This window comes from Cibotium barometz, chromosome 8 (genome assembly GCF_041138505.1).
Source record: "Cibotium barometz isolate CiBa-2024 chromosome 8, ASM4113850v1, whole genome shotgun sequence".
In the NCBI taxonomy this organism is placed as follows: Eukaryota; Viridiplantae; Streptophyta; class Polypodiopsida; order Cyatheales; family Cibotiaceae; genus Cibotium; species Cibotium barometz.
In genome coordinates, this window is record NC_141053.1 from 32,538,421 (window position 1) to 32,554,402 (window position 15,982).

Genomic DNA, 15,982 nt, shown 5'->3' on the forward strand with positions numbered 1-15,982 from the left:
TAAACATTGTTAAACTTGTTGTAAGCAAAATCTTTTGAATTTGACATTGGCATGCTACCATCCACCCATCTGTTAGCCGCCTAGAAAGTCGGCAATATTGTTGTTTGCTGACTTCCTTGCCATAACTATACTGTATGGTGTTGGAAGTATAGATCGTGTCATTCCTTTGCCTCGTAGACGTGCTGTGATGCAAGTATACAAAGCCCTGTATCCCTTATCACTGATACCTGTTGTGTCGCACACAGTGAGCATGTCAACGGGACTGACAATCTGCTCGAATTCCTTGAGAAAATACTTTTGAATCCTGTCACGCAACGCACCATTTACTGGATTGGTTATCGTATTGATTACTTTCTGCTCTGGAATAATGTGCTCAAGGATAGACTCCTCAGTATTGGAACAACCTAATATTGCTTTAGCACATTCCCTGGACATCACATAGTTCAGAGTCAATGACATAACTATATGAAAAAGGAATGTAATGCTAGTTTTGAAGCTGTGATTACCTTGTTTGACGCACACGTCGCTTGCGAGCCCCCCCATCTTTGGAAAGAAGACTCAGAGGCTTGCGCTTTCGCTGCCTTGCATTATATCCCACGGGGAGGTGAGTGAAATGATCGACACGTCGGCGAAGGTTCCGAGTTGAGTTTCGAAGACGGAGATAGTTCTCTATAGCTCGATCCCTCCTTTCCACACCTTTATCAAGCTTCATCTTCTGCTCTGCATCCTCCTTCTCTAGATCCTTGACTCGAGCCAGCATATGTTCCTTTGTGGCCATGAAAGTTGACGCACATTCTTCCTTTTCTGCCTTGCATAATTTTAGAAGCTTCCTGAGGTGATTTTGATTTGAGAGTTCCTGCAAGTACAAAGAATAGAGCCTCTGACAGTACCCTAAGAAACCATTATAACCATCACCCAAGAAGCGTACGACCTGCGTGATATTACGAAAAGGGGGAGGTGCACCAGTCTGTGGATCAAGGGGATAAATGCTTCCATCAGTCCAAAGATCAATGGCTTTTGCACCTTGAAGTCGTAGCACCTTAGCAGGAATACATCTCTTCGTTCGATTACTTCGCATTGTGGCATACTCCTCGTCTAAGTCCACGTGCAAGCGAAACTTTGATTGCTTGTTGGTGATGTCCCGTAGAGCCATTGTACCTAGCAAATGGAGATGGAGATGTAGATGGATACAGAGATGGAAATGTGGATGGTGATGGAGATGGAGATGTAGATGGATACAGAGATGGAAATGTGGATGGTGATGGAGATGATGGAGATGGAGGATGGAGGTGGAGGATGGAAATGTGGATGGTGATGGAGGAGATGAAGATGGAGATGGTGATGGAGATGGAGGTGGAGGAGATGCAGATGGATATAGAGAAATGGAGGCCTTGAGGAGATAGATATGGAGAGCTTGCTAGTGATGGAGATGGAGAGCTTCAGCTTGCAAGGATGTGTAGATCTGTACCTTCACAGGAGGGGATGGTGAGCTCTTCCATGAGAGCTGGTGGAGAGGATGATAGATATGGAGAGCTTGCTAGTGATGGAGATGGAGAGCTTCAGCTTGCAAGGATGTGTAGATCTGTACCTTCACAAGAGGGGATGGTGAGCTCTTCCATGAGAGCTGGTGGAGAGGATGATGGAGTAGGAGGTCCAGATCTGCAGGCCATGGCTCCTAGAGAGAGAAAAAGAAGCCCTTACCCAAGTAAAACACCCTAAACGCGTTTCCAAAAAGGGAGGGAACAAAGTGACGAAAATTTTCAAACATTCTTTGTGAAAGGTACTTCACTACAAGACAAAAAGGCAGTTAGGTCCATATTCCTTCCCAAGGACAGAAGATCTAATGATTAGATTACCTTTTGGCCTATTTTCTTTTTTGTAGAAAAGGAAAAATGCATTTTTAGGCCTAGGCCACTAGCTTGGTCAAAGCTTGATTAGCATTTTAAGCATTTCACTAAGTGTCCAAATAAAAGGGCCCAAGAAGACCCCAAACACGTCCTAATGATGACTGAATGTCGATGTAGCAAAAGCCCCATACATGTTTTATATGACCCCCCAGGGTCAAATGGAAAGGATTAAGGGCTCCCATCGATGACGAGGGTATCTATGCAACCGCCTAGATCGAAAGGAAATCTGAGGCATGCAAAATCTAAGGCAATGGTTCCATGATGAGCTGGTGAAAGTGGAGAGGATAAGAAACCAGTGTCGATGATGAAGCTAGTCGAGTATCCTCTAGGATCAAAGTGATATGTATGGTATACACCCCAAACCGTCGAAGAGTTGAAATGGTAGTAGCTCCTGGATCAAAAGTAAAGATCAACTCCAAAGCTAAAGTAATGGTAGCTCTTGGATCAAAAGGAAAGCTTAACTCCAAAGAGATAGTAGCTCTAGGGTCGAAAGGGAAATTCGTAAGCCCATCCTCACGACCACAATGTGAATCTCACACAAAAGGTATCCACTAAAGAAGCTCGAAACTCATGCCAGAATGTCAAATGGTCCTGGCTTAAAAGAATCATCGTGTAGGCCAAGACTAAAATATGTCAAAGATGCATTTGAATGTTGAGCCACATATCTAAAAACTATGCTCCTCAATTGGCAAAGAATGCATCCAAAGGAAAATTTCCTAGCTCCAAAGAACATAGGCTCGTGTCGACACCTATGGGAGCCAAATAAACATAGCTCAAGGTTGGACTCATGTAGAGTTGAATGTGAACTCATGCCACCGTCCCCCATGTAGCACCACTCGAAAAGTCAAAGGCATGATCCACCATATCAATGTATGTATGAGTATGATCCAACCCATGCACAATATCTCCATGTGTAAGACACTTTATATGTGTGTGTCCCTCTAAGATAAAAGCTGGGTCATCATAAAGATCGCCATCACTAAACTAAGCACTGACAAAGTGTCTATATAAGAGAGATAAGTGGTATCAACCAACTCACTATTAATGGAATTTCCAAGGCCACTAGAAGGTCATCCCCAAAGGTATAGACAATCTCCATCAATGGTGTCCCTACATGACCTAAATCCCAAGATAAATCAATCTCCAATAACACTTGATCTAAGAAAATAACACTGGATCTAAGATAAATCAATCTCCAATAACACTGGATCTAAGAAAATACCTAGATCAAATGTAAATCTCTCAAGGTCAATGTCATAGGATATGCTAAAAATATGATCGATATGCATACTCCTATAATGTCTCACCTCCATGAACTCATCACTACTCTCATGCACTATCCCTGATTGCTCAATCACAACAACTCGATCCATACGAATGCTGCCAAGGAATGCTATGAAGACTAGGAGTAGTGGTCGTATCCAAAATCTCTCCACATGTAACAACTCTAGAAGAGGAGTAGCCCAACACATCTAATACTAAAAGCTCATCAAGATCATCGGTTGGATCAATATGGTCATCTAATGTATCCCTATGATCACAAGGAATAGAGATAGGTAGCTCTGTAATGCTCGTAATGCTTGATGTGCTCATTGCCATCCCTCCCATTAAGATCATACCCACATGATCCAACTCACACACATTACTCTCACTATCACCATCACATACATCATCATCATGTGCGTATATATTGGTCTGGCAATATGTGCACATGTATCACTATCATCATGTGCATATGTATTGGTGTGGCAATATGTGCACATGTATCACTATCATCCTGTATATGTGTGTGCGATACATCATCATGGGTATATGGATGTAATACATCAATGTCATCACATGGGTGTGTATGATCATCACCATGTGTACATGTGTTAACATGATTATCATCATCAATATCCACATTATCATCCACTGAATGCAAGTCATCACGATACCCAAACTCAGGTATATAGTCATCTCTGCTCACGAGTGTAGGGTACTCAATCAAGTCCCCACATACATCATATCATCCACTCAATGCAAGTCATCACGATACCCAAACTCAAGTATATAGTCATCTCTGCTCACGAGTGTAGGGTATCAATCAAGTCCCCACATACATCATCCCATGCAAGCAATGTCCAACTATCCATGTAAAGATAACCACACAGATCCTCAACAAAATCACCATGTGTAGAACATCTGGACCATCTGGCATCATGGACATCCTCCTCATCAAATAAGTGTCTAAACTAGCTAGGCAATAACATCTGAAGCTTAAACATCCATATGTGACATGAATAAGATGTGTCATCATAGCATGATGTCGGTGAAGAAGGATCTAAAGGTCCAAGCCGTGATGTGCCAAATGCATGTGTGAACTCGGTAAATGATATGCATCTCCTCAATTGAAATGGTAAATCAAGATGATGGCATAGAGCCACAGTGATAGGGTATGAGTGGATGCCGCGTGATCATCGTCTGGGATAGAGTAATAGTGATGTTGACGACGATGATGGTGGGTAGCACGGAGATCGTAGGCAGGGTAGAGGTAGTAATGGATCCCCATGTCGTCCCGCCAATGCCCGAAAGTATGGAAACACCCCAAATGTGCTCAAGAATTCCACACCACGTGTGAAAAAGACACCAATATGCTAAAATGGCCAAAAGTGTGCGTGTGAACGCCCAAAATGCAGCAAATCAACCACATGGCACACTAACCACTTCCACAAGGCTCAAAACATGTGAACAAGCTCTGAATACATGTGAACATGCCCAAACAAATCCAAAAGCGTGTGAATAACACTCACAATGTATGTAAACTACCTACATGTAGTATGTAATCAATGTGAAAGAACCCCCAGACTAGCGTGTGAACACCCAAAAATGTCCGCCATGCACCAAAAATCTCGCACGTGTAAACAATCTCAAAATGCTCAAGGGTGAGGGAGAGTATGGAATATGGGCAAGGTAAGTGGTCAAAAGGACTAGTGTGGGCTAGACAAAAGTGAATGGGCATAGGAAACGGCCAAAGGTTTGGCTGGCCAAAATGGAATGGGAATGGCCCATAATGTGGAAAGGGGTCAAACCCTAGGTTGGAAACTAAAAGCCAAAAGGAAGGAAAAAAAAACCACCGTCCTCTCTTCTCTTTCATTGGCGGCCACTTCCTCTTTTTTTTTTTTTCTTTTCCTGCCTGTTCTCTCATCGAGCGCTTACTGCTGTGCGTTACTGAAAGCAAGCCTGAGAGCTATTCTAGTATTGAGCCTCAAAGTGAGGCGATGAGGCCAACACTATTTTCTCTTTAAAAAACAAATAAATCTGTTCTGTAGAAGAGAGCAAGAGCTACTATAGTATCGCCTTCCGCTGAGCCTTCAAAAGGATGATGAAGCCAATCGATGAAGCCTGAGATCTGCCCAGTCACCTGCATGTGCAACTGTGTGATGCACTGAGTCAACGCTGTAGGAAGTGATAAGACTCTAAATACGGTGTAGGAAGTGATAAAACTTTGAATAAGCCTGTTGACGAACTGAAACACGAGTAGCTGCTTGAGTGCTGTCAGACATGGACGAGAAAGCTCTGAATATGCCTGTTTGACGAACTAAAACACGTGTAGGAAAGAAGCACGAAACGTAGAGACGCTATAGCTCTGCTCATTCGCCTGAAAGGCTGGATGAACTGACGATACAACTCATGATGAAGATGTCGTGCGAATGATGGCGTAGAGTCTGTGGGACTCGATCTCTGCTGCAAGGTTCTCAAGAATCTTCTTGTTCTTCTTCTGGCCGTCGTTGTGAGCTCTCTGGGGTACCTGCAAAAGAGCCGCTAACGCCTTTAATGTCGATGGAGAGCTCAAGGCCAAGATCTGAGATGTAATGATGCTGATGAGTGATCAATAGAGAATGCCCGAGAGCGTTACAGCTCGACGATGGCCACATGTTTGTCGGTGAATCAACGAATTGATGCTTGACGAGGCCCCCAATGAAAGAAATTCAGTGCTCAAACGTTGCTTTGTTGCCTACCTCGCTGCCGGCTTCTTGAACTTGCTCGCAACGTTGCTCATGATTTCAAGCACAAGTAGTTACCCCTATGAACAAACGCCTGATCTTACACGCGATGAAGTGCTGCAGTACTCTACGCTTGCTGTGGTTACTCCTACTTGCATTTAGCTCGAGGCATGCACTCGATGAGCATCTGCTTGAATTTGGGCACTATTAAGCACTTAAATGGTTGCGAAATCCAAACACTTATAGAAGACCTTCTGTGCTTAGTTGAGCCTTGTAGACCAAGGCAGTGATGCTGTTTGTTGTAGCCGGTTGCCAGACTTCAGAGGTGATGAAGTGGCAATGCACTGTTTGAGGCTCATGTGCTTCTGATGCTGCTGTGGACGGGCTGAGCCAAAGGCGATGAAGCTACTATTGTATGGTCTTTCTGCGAAGCACTTCAACCAGTAGCTGTAGACTTTTGCTCAAGATCTTGTAAAGATGGAATCATAAGCTCATAAAGATGTTGCACAATATGCTTTGATGCAGATTCAGCCCTGCATGGTCTCCTTTGACGAACAAGTCTCTGTGATAGAACACTGCCAAGGTTGCATGTTTGCTTCTTTGCTTTCTTGAGTGTTACAAATTGCAATTGTTGGCACGTGTTGAATATTGGCTGTGTGACCATGTATTTTAATGTGCTGTAGGCAAGTTGCATGTCCCCGTTGCCCTCATTCCTTGTCACATTCGGCTTGGTTGTCCTTTTACTTCTAGTTGTGGTTGTTTTTGCTCCCTTCTCATCTCACCACTTGACCACATGTATACCTCTTGCACCATGGTTGTAGCTAGCCTTCTGTGGAACAGTTCAATGATGCCTAGAGACCTTAGTCTCTATCATTGCTAGAATCGCTTTCATGTACAAGTTTCTCTTGTATGGGAAGACCACATGCCTAGTTTGCTGCAATTCTTGATGACTATCAACCAATCAATGGTCGATAGTCCTTTTCCAACATCCAACACAACCACCAAGTCCTTTGGTGTATGGGACACGGATAAGGCCAGAGGACTAGGTTCGACTCTCAGTGGGACTTTATGAGTATTAACAGACAGTTGTAGGTAAATTTTCGTTCAATAGTGCATTCATGCATCATTTCTTGTCTTGTATACAGCATCTCTGACATGCATACATCAACTTTTTGTAGATTTGTTAGCTTCAAACCATGGATGCTTTACTTGCATCAATATTCACTTGCATACAACAAGATTTACATTAAACTGTCTAATTTATCAAGAATCTTGTTATCTTACAAGATTTGCACTTTCTTGCACTTTAATACACCAAGATTAACTTTTGTTTCTATTTGTTGTGCATTTGTGACTAAATAAAACTTGATATTGAAGTTTTCTTGCATAGAATGATTAGATGTTGAAGTTTTCTTGTACAAAATGTAAAGATCTTATACAATTTTTATCAAAATCAACTTTAGGATAAGATTAAGGTTTAGAGTAACTCATTGGTACCATTTCTTGCACTAAATTTGAAGAAATTTAAAATTTTATACTTTTTTGAAAATCTGCACCAAGTGTACTAAACTGCATAGAAAATCTTGTAAATTTGCAAACTGGTACAACAATTTTGCACTACACTTTGCACAGTTTTTCAAAGAGACTGCAAAGATTTCAAATGTGTAAGAAAATCTCCATATTCTGTAATTTTTGGATTTTTTGTAGCTTCTTGAATTTTCTGCATAAGAGCAAACCCTAAATCTCTCCCTAGATTTAAAACTAAGGAAAAATCTAAAGGCTTTTGCTAAACTATAAAAAAGTCAACTACATTTTCTCCCAAAATTAAAAAAATCAGAATTTTAAAATTTAGGGTTAATGAAGTGGTGAAAATGATTCAATGGATCAAAACCTAGGTTAGGATCAAAAGCCTAAGCTTTGATACCAATGCAATGAAGGGGAAGAAGAAAGAGAAAGAAAGATGCACTAAGATGCACTCATAATTGACTGGTACCACATGCACTCAAGGAAGTATCACCATAGCCATAGAAGCTTGAGTCTCCCATAAGGGTAATAGTCAAATGATCAATAGTTCTCCAATGCGAATGAGCCTCATCTATCATATAGCCTAAGGTCCCTAAAGGCACACATGTAAATGGCCCTAAGCCCAAGTGCCTAGGCCCCATCTCCATGTGCATGTGACACCACATTTACTTCATTATTACAGGGTGTTAGATATCAATTCTTCACCATCATATTTTGTTACCCAAAGCATCGTCTAGCTCATACTTGTACGTCACACCCATTGTGAGAAGTAGCCATGTTGAGCAAGAGCCCAAGCATCCGCATTTGCGTATTCAAATACGAGGCGGTCTATGTCGTCGGGATCTTTATGACACTTGGAGAAGAATTATTTCTCAAACACAAAGAATGGATCAAACCATAGTCTATGGATCAAATCATAGACTTGAAACAAACCCGGGGGATTCACTCTTAGAAAACCTATGATATCACGTGAGTGTATACGGCCATGTATTTAGGTGAATACTAAATCTGTATTTGTTGTTGTTGGTATTGTTGTTGTTGCAACAAATACTCAAGTGCAAATGCTCATCACTACACCGTTCCCTAGGTCATATCTGTTGTTGTTGCAACAAATACTCAGGTGCAAATGCTCACTACACCATTCTCTAGGTTGCATTATATGGCTCGTATAATAAATTTATACGAATATTACATGAACTTCGAATATCTAGTCGAATATATATATATATATATATATATATATATATATGATAAATATAGCTTTTTGGGTTTCTAGGCTTACCTTTAATCTATTATTTGTTCAAATATTTGATGGCTAGGGGTTCTTAAAGTGGGCTAGTTTTTTCTAAAGGGAAATTTACCATCTTTTATGCAGAAGACAGTGTCCAATTTCATGTAGGACCACATGGAGCATCCTTCCATTTGGGTTTCTAGGCTTACCTTTAATCTATTATTCGTTGAAATATTTGATGGCTAGGGGCTCTTAAAGTGGGCTAGTTTTTTCTATAGGGATTTGTGCCCTCCTTTGACTATTCTCCACCTCCTTATGCATAAAACAATGTCCAATTTGATGTAGGACCACTTGGAGCATCCTTCTATCTACACTAGTCAGTACTTCACCTTGAATTTGATGAAGTATTTTTGTGTCCTCAAATACACCCTACCCAAAATGGTATATTGATCTAGTATTCTAGGTATGACACTCTAATCTCTCTGCTACTCTGCTGATAGTGACAATTAATTGTTTCTCCCAAGATGATTTGTATACTAAGCATATATTAGACCCTAGCTAATAATAATAACTTTCCTTGATTACTAATTTTTCTCCTAGGGAAGGGCATGCACACTAATGTGGGTTTGCTCTACCATGCAACTGGACATAATTGTGGACTCAACTAGGTATATTATGGGCTAAAAAGCACGGTTTGATTTTGAATGAATGAGAACTATTTAAAATAGTGGCTACTCTAGTTAAAATGTGGGTAAGCACTAGTTATGGTGCCTGGACTAAACCTTAGTCTAATGCATGTGCTAAAAACACCAGCTTTAACTAATACAAGGTGCACAACACTTGTTTTGCCCAAAACCTCTTTACCATTTTCCACATTTCTAATACTATGTGCGGTTTACCATTTTCCACTTTCCCAAAACCACTATGGTTTTGCAAAAAACCATGGTTTACAATCTTAGACCAAATAACCTTAGTCCAATTAAATTAACAAATGTACTCACCTTAGACATGACCCTTGTTAAATTATTTTTTTCCATGAAAACTATAAACATTTTATTTCAAATATTTTAACTAGGCTAAGAAATAATCTAATTTACTTTTATTAATTAAATTTATTGGGAGTTATGGGAGTTTCTCTAGATATTCTTGCACACGGAGAATACCATTTTCATTTGAAAGAAAAGGCTATTCTTTGCTTGGCTAAAATTTTATTTTATCAAGGTCTTAGGATTTTTAACAAAAACAAAAGTTTTCTCATTTTCTCTCTCCACATAATTACAAAGTTTGGCAATTTTTACAAGAAACAACTTACAAGTACACACAAGTAGCCCAAGTAAAGTAAATTAATGGAACCAAATGTGTTTATAACAAGTCCATAGTGAACATAAGTAGCCCAAGACAACCTTAGGGAAACATTGAGCTAGAGAGTGAGCATAGTTGCTCCATCAATGTGCCAAAGTGCTTAGATACAAATTAAACACATAAGTAAAAAAATTTAAACATGGAAACATTGAGCTAGAGTGAGCACAACTTCTGCATCAATTGCTAGAGTGCTCACATATAATTTAACACATAGTAAATAAAGTTAAAAAATAATAACTAATTCAACCTAAGCTTAAATTTAAAATAAACTCTTAAGTAAGACAATAAATTAATATATAATAGATAATAAATTAATCTATAATTAAGTGAAATTATAAAATTAGAGTTACAAAAAATAACTAAATATAAAACATGATTCAAAGTGGCCACACACACCTGGTTACTAGGGTTATCACAGACACACACACGCACATAAAGACATGGCTCACACCTTGGCCACATAAGTGATGAGTCACAGAGAAACGATGCCTACACACACACACGTGACTAGGGTAACCAATACATACATACATACGCATGTATACAAAGAACCAACACACACACATACAGACGCACATATACACATGTACACATAGAGGCAACACGAACCAAAGCAATACAGAAATTTAAGCTTTCGATCGAAAAGCAAAGAAGCCGATCTCTCTCTCTCTCTCTCTCTCTATATATGTATATATATATATGTATATATTCGACTAGATATATTTCTAGCACATCGAGATGAGAGGTGTAGCCAATCACCCCGAAACTTGTTGCCAATGTGCAGCAAGACCATCTCGGCTAGACCACTCTCCCGAGTTCTTTGGATCTCATGTCCTAGGTTCGAACCAAGATATATTACAATTCGACTAGATATTTCGAAATTCATGTAATATTCGTATATATATATATATATATATATTCGAAATTCATGTAATATTCGTATAAATTTATTATTAAAGCCATATAATGCAACCTAGGGAACGGTGTAGTGAGCATTTGCGCTGATCATTTGGCCTGAGTATTTGTTGCTGCTGCTGCTGCAACAACAACAACAACAACAACAGCGGATATGATTCTAGCATCCCAAGAAGAAAGATTAAGGCTGTCCCGCCTCAACAAAGCAGTACACAACCATCGAAGAAGGATTCTAAGGACTTGAAGAGGCAGCCAAATTTTATGGTAAAAAAGGGGGGAAAGTGGGGGGGGGGGGGGGGCGGGGGGGCGGCAAACCAATGTGAAAATGCTCAGTGCAAAAGCTTGGTGGCAATGGAGGAGTTGGTCAAATGTTGGCAAAGTGATGTTAAGATGACACAAGTCTACACTCCTCTAGATGGTAGAAGCAGATGTAAGATGTAAGAACTCACAAATTTGCCATCCTTATCCCACCCCCCTCTTTCCTAACGCTCCACTCAAAGTTAACAGACAAAACCTAAGCACTAAACTTTGCCTTGGAACCTTTCCATCACCACCTAAAAGCTTTTCCTCCAACCACCAATTCCTTGCGGACCCTTCAATTGCATAAGCATCAATTGCGGCTTTGACTTCTTCGCATATTCCTGATCACAAAAGGCTATCTCACAACAAATCTAAAGCTTTGTTGATGTAGAATTCACCCATGAAGCTCACAAACTCTTGTGTCTTCTCTCTAGATTTGAAGTCCTTGGTCTTCTCCTTGGAAGAAGAGACCTCCGTTCTGCCTCTCTCTTTTCTTTGCAGGAATAATGAGTATCTCTACCTACGTGCCAACGAGCCCAATCATGATCATCATCATGTGGAGGAGTGTCTTCATCACTAGGTCGGTATCGAGATTTTGGAATAGAAGACTCATGCCGAGAGATTACTAAAGCCTCCTCCCGATGAAACAGTAGATCTAACCTTGTCCCTTCCAACTCCCAAAGGATTCGATCACATGGACTACTTGAAAAGAAATTCTACATCCTGCTCCTTGAGGATCTCACATGGGTTTCTTGAAAAGATACTTGATGGTCACCAATCTCCCATTGGGTATTTGTCATTGCACTAGTAGTGGAAGCATTGCCATACTCATGTTCTACCCTAGCTGCATAAGTGTTTGCATTTACAGGCAAACGATACATTCCAAGGATTTATTCAAGTGTCATTTGCAACTAGCATGGCCATACAAAATCCTACTTCTGGTCTTATAAAAAATTGTGTTACTCCATAATAAGTCTTCTTGTTTGAGCCCTATCCTCACATCCACCACCAAACAACAACAATTGACGATACTTCTTCAAAAGTTAAGACAAAATTCATCCTTAAAAAGCATAAGTTACATCTCTCTACTTTTTTTTAACAATGGAAAAACATAAAGTTAGTTGAAGTCTTGAAAGTATCAATATAGAAGGTTTGTTCACACTGTGACCACTTACCTTAGGAAAACAATTCCATACTATGGCTAACTCACAAGACAAAAAATTGTCTTTTCGACATTTCTATGTCCAATTACCAAACTAGTATTGGTAAGGACATCAGTGTTTATGGCTCCAATCGAGTAGCTCCGAGTCATTGAGTCCCCCTCTGATTTAGAGCGGTAATATTCTTTAAGAAAGACATATTGTCCATTTTAAGATTAGGTCACACATAAAACTATGACTCGTGAACATTGAGCCACTGCCTTGTCATGAAGGGGTAGCATTGAACCTCCCTCCTTCAACTTAGGGACATTGTAAAAATAAATAAATATAATATGCACATCTCTAAAAATGGGAAGGTTTTATGAAAAGACTTCCGAAAGAGTGACTAGCCCTCATGCGCTCACACTCTCAACCTCATTGGGATGTTCTTCCAAATGTTGAATTGAATCATTTTTCTGTCCTTCGCAAATAGTGGTCTCTACTTTTCCTGTTACCGCTGTAGGTGAAGACTGCACTTGCAAAAGAAAATCTCTCAAAAGCATGGTTGGCTCCTCACCTGCATGTTATCATAGTGAGCATCATCAATATAACATTGCTAGTCATAGCACACTGTACTAAACATGCTCAACAGATTCAGTTGTGTGTGTGTGTGTGTGTGTGTGTGTGTGAGAGAGAGAGAGAGAGAGAGAGAGAGAGAGAGAGAGCTTTACTTAAGGCCGGATTCCAGAATGACCTATGTACAAATCTGACGACCATGCACATACACCTGTGTGTGTGTGTGTGAGAGAGAGAGAGAGAGAGAGAGAGAGAGAGAGAGAGAGAGTTGCATTTGTGTAAAATTAACCCATCAGATAAACTCCCACCAAGACCTCAAGATGCCATAAGTACAGGTTCGACTTCATTAACTCACACCCAGTACAGTAAATTTAGTATATACATGTAATGCTTGGAAAAATCTGATGGTAAGTTAAATTACCCAGCCTTGGCACAATATGCTTCCCCTCATGGCGGATGACCAAAGGATTCTTAAATTTAAGCACCAGTTCTTCATTCACTTTCTTGAGAAAATCCTGTGCCCCTGCACATGGTTGTTGGTTAGGCAATACTTCATGAATGCGCACGCGCGCACACGCACACATACACATACTTACATTCACACACACACACACACACACACACACACACACACACACACACACATTCATAAAAACATGCATACATGCATGTATATATATGCACGTACGTCTATGTACGATTCTACTTGATAGCTAAAGCTAGGGGCTGCTCACTCACTCTTTCTGCAAATGCACTTCATAAAAAATAAACAAAGAACTAGACACATCAGTGTAAGTATCTCATCCTGTACAAATGAAGGTATCTCTGCTTACGCTATTGCATACGTAAATGTCTTTACATACATACATACATACATACATATATGCTTACATGCATACAGATGTATCTATGTAGGTACATACAAACAGTCATACATGTGTGCGTGCATGGGAACACACACGCACGTATGTGCTTAAACTAATGCATACATACAATGTCTCAAAAGAAACATAAATGGATGCACGCATTGAATGTGCCATTATGTCATGTAGCATTTCCCATTTACCTATGATGTGCACTGATGGGCATTTGACAGGTTCAGAGTAGCATTCATGCATCAGCTGCTGGTTATTGAAGCCAGCTCCTGCTACCAAGATTATAAAGCGGAGATGAGGATGATGTTGAAGTTCTAGGCCCTGAAAATCATGACAAGGAGGGAGCTTGAACTTTAGTCTAGAAATCCTCTTTCCAACAATGGCAAAATATGGTAAAAAATGGGGCACAGAAGGAAAACCTACAGGCCTCCACACGCACATGCATGAATAGATGTACATGCAGAGCACATGCATGAATAGATGTACATTGTGCACATGCTTGCATGCACATGCACATGCACATGCTTTCACACGCACATGCATGAACAGATGTACATGCAGAGCACATCCTTGCATGCACATGCACAAGCCTTCACACGCACATGCATGAACTCATGTACATGCAGAGCACATGCTTGCACGCACTCACCCATGCAGCACATGGGAGTGTATGCACACCGGCACGTGCGCACACCAAAAAAAGCAGCAGCACAATTCACATAATCCTGGGAAATACTTACCTTTTGCTGTAGACCAGCAAAGGCAGCTGCCAAGACACCACCCTGCAAGAATACACACAAGGATCTCTTTCCTAGTCATGAAAAGATCATGGATTCACTTGGATTGGTCTATTAAATTGTACCACAATACTTACATTACTTGAAAATGAAGGTTCTATTAGGCTAGAAAGCATATGATTACATTAATTGTGGACTAAATCAGTCATCACTAAGGATTTGTTGCAAACTAATTACTGATCTGCACCGCAAAAAGCAAACTCACAAAAGGAATAAGTGTGAAATCCTACGTTTGATAATGGGCAGACAGAATAAATGGCTTGGGAGCTAATATGACCTGAGAGAATCCCATCAAACCATCAAAAGGGCCATGCTCTTGCATGTAATTAGTGATAAACTCCTTGCATTCTTCAAGATTGGTGAACTCACTATAATCCTGCATAAAAAGCAAGGAGGAGATTTTTAGATTTGATATGTTCTTAGGTTAAATTTGAAATTAAACCTTTTTACAAAGCCTTAATCATAGCTACCTCACCTTGTTGAATTGATACCATTCAAAGTAAGGCCCCGGAAAAATGCCCTGCCACGGGCAGGGTAAGGTCCATCGAGAAAAGTCTAATTTTACGAGAAAGAAATTTCGAAGTTACTAATGAAAATTAAATTGAGTTCGGATTCAATTAATCAAAGAAGAGATTGGATTGAAAAAAAGAGGAAGCTAATCGATGTATTAAATTTAAAAAAAAAACATTTGAAGCCCAAAAGAGGGCGCTAATTAATAGAGATTCAATTGAGTTCTGATTTCGAAAAATTGATCAAAATCCGATAAGCTACAGTGCAGAAAAGCATGCATACCAGGTCTAGTAATTCAAGGATTGAGGGATCCCAACGTAGGATTTGCTTCTCGAAGATGGCAGCGCTTGTGCGGAAGCCATGAAGACAAAGCACGCGCAGCTTGGGATGAGAAGCCATTTTAGTGTTAATACACTATTGCTAATTGCTAATTCAGCAATCCAATATTGACACACTTATATGTAGTAAGCATACGTCGAGTGTGAAATGAAAGCAAACGAGCGTGAAACGTAGGAGAAAACGTGGACAATTCCAAGCTTCCTACACGAGCGCATTAATTCCCAACGACCATTTCCGCGCGCGCCCCCCCACACACACACACGCTTGTTCTTGTCTAATTTTTATAGTTCACAAGGTCCTTGCTTGCCCAGGTAGGCATAGCCCCTCTTTCCACCACAAGAGCCCAATTTTGACATTTCAAAATCCTATGTGTAGAGTTCACAACTACAAGATACTGATGTTTCTGTCTTTTTATCTTCTTTAATTCTCTCCTAAATTGCTAAGAAAAAAAAGGCCACTTAATGTTCGAAATTAAGAAATGAAGGAACTCAATGTCTGTGATACATAGCTTTATGAAATAT

General features: G+C 40.2%; 1 pseudogene across 1 annotated transcript; it reads right to left on the reverse strand.

The window, feature by feature from the left end:
• Positions 1 to 12,346: 12,346 nt before the first annotated feature.
• On the reverse strand, positions 12,347 to 15,580 carry LOC147636161 (uncharacterized; annotated as a pseudogene). The gene is made up of 7 exons (XR_015266496.1): positions 15,405 to 15,580; positions 15,088 to 15,167; positions 14,890 to 14,988; positions 14,556 to 14,597; positions 14,007 to 14,136; positions 13,362 to 13,463; positions 12,347 to 12,941 (listed from the first exon to the last, which is right to left on the reverse strand). The product of XR_015266496.1 is annotated as an uncharacterized LOC147636161 (transcript).
• Between the last annotated feature and the right edge of the window lie 402 nt (positions 15,581 to 15,982).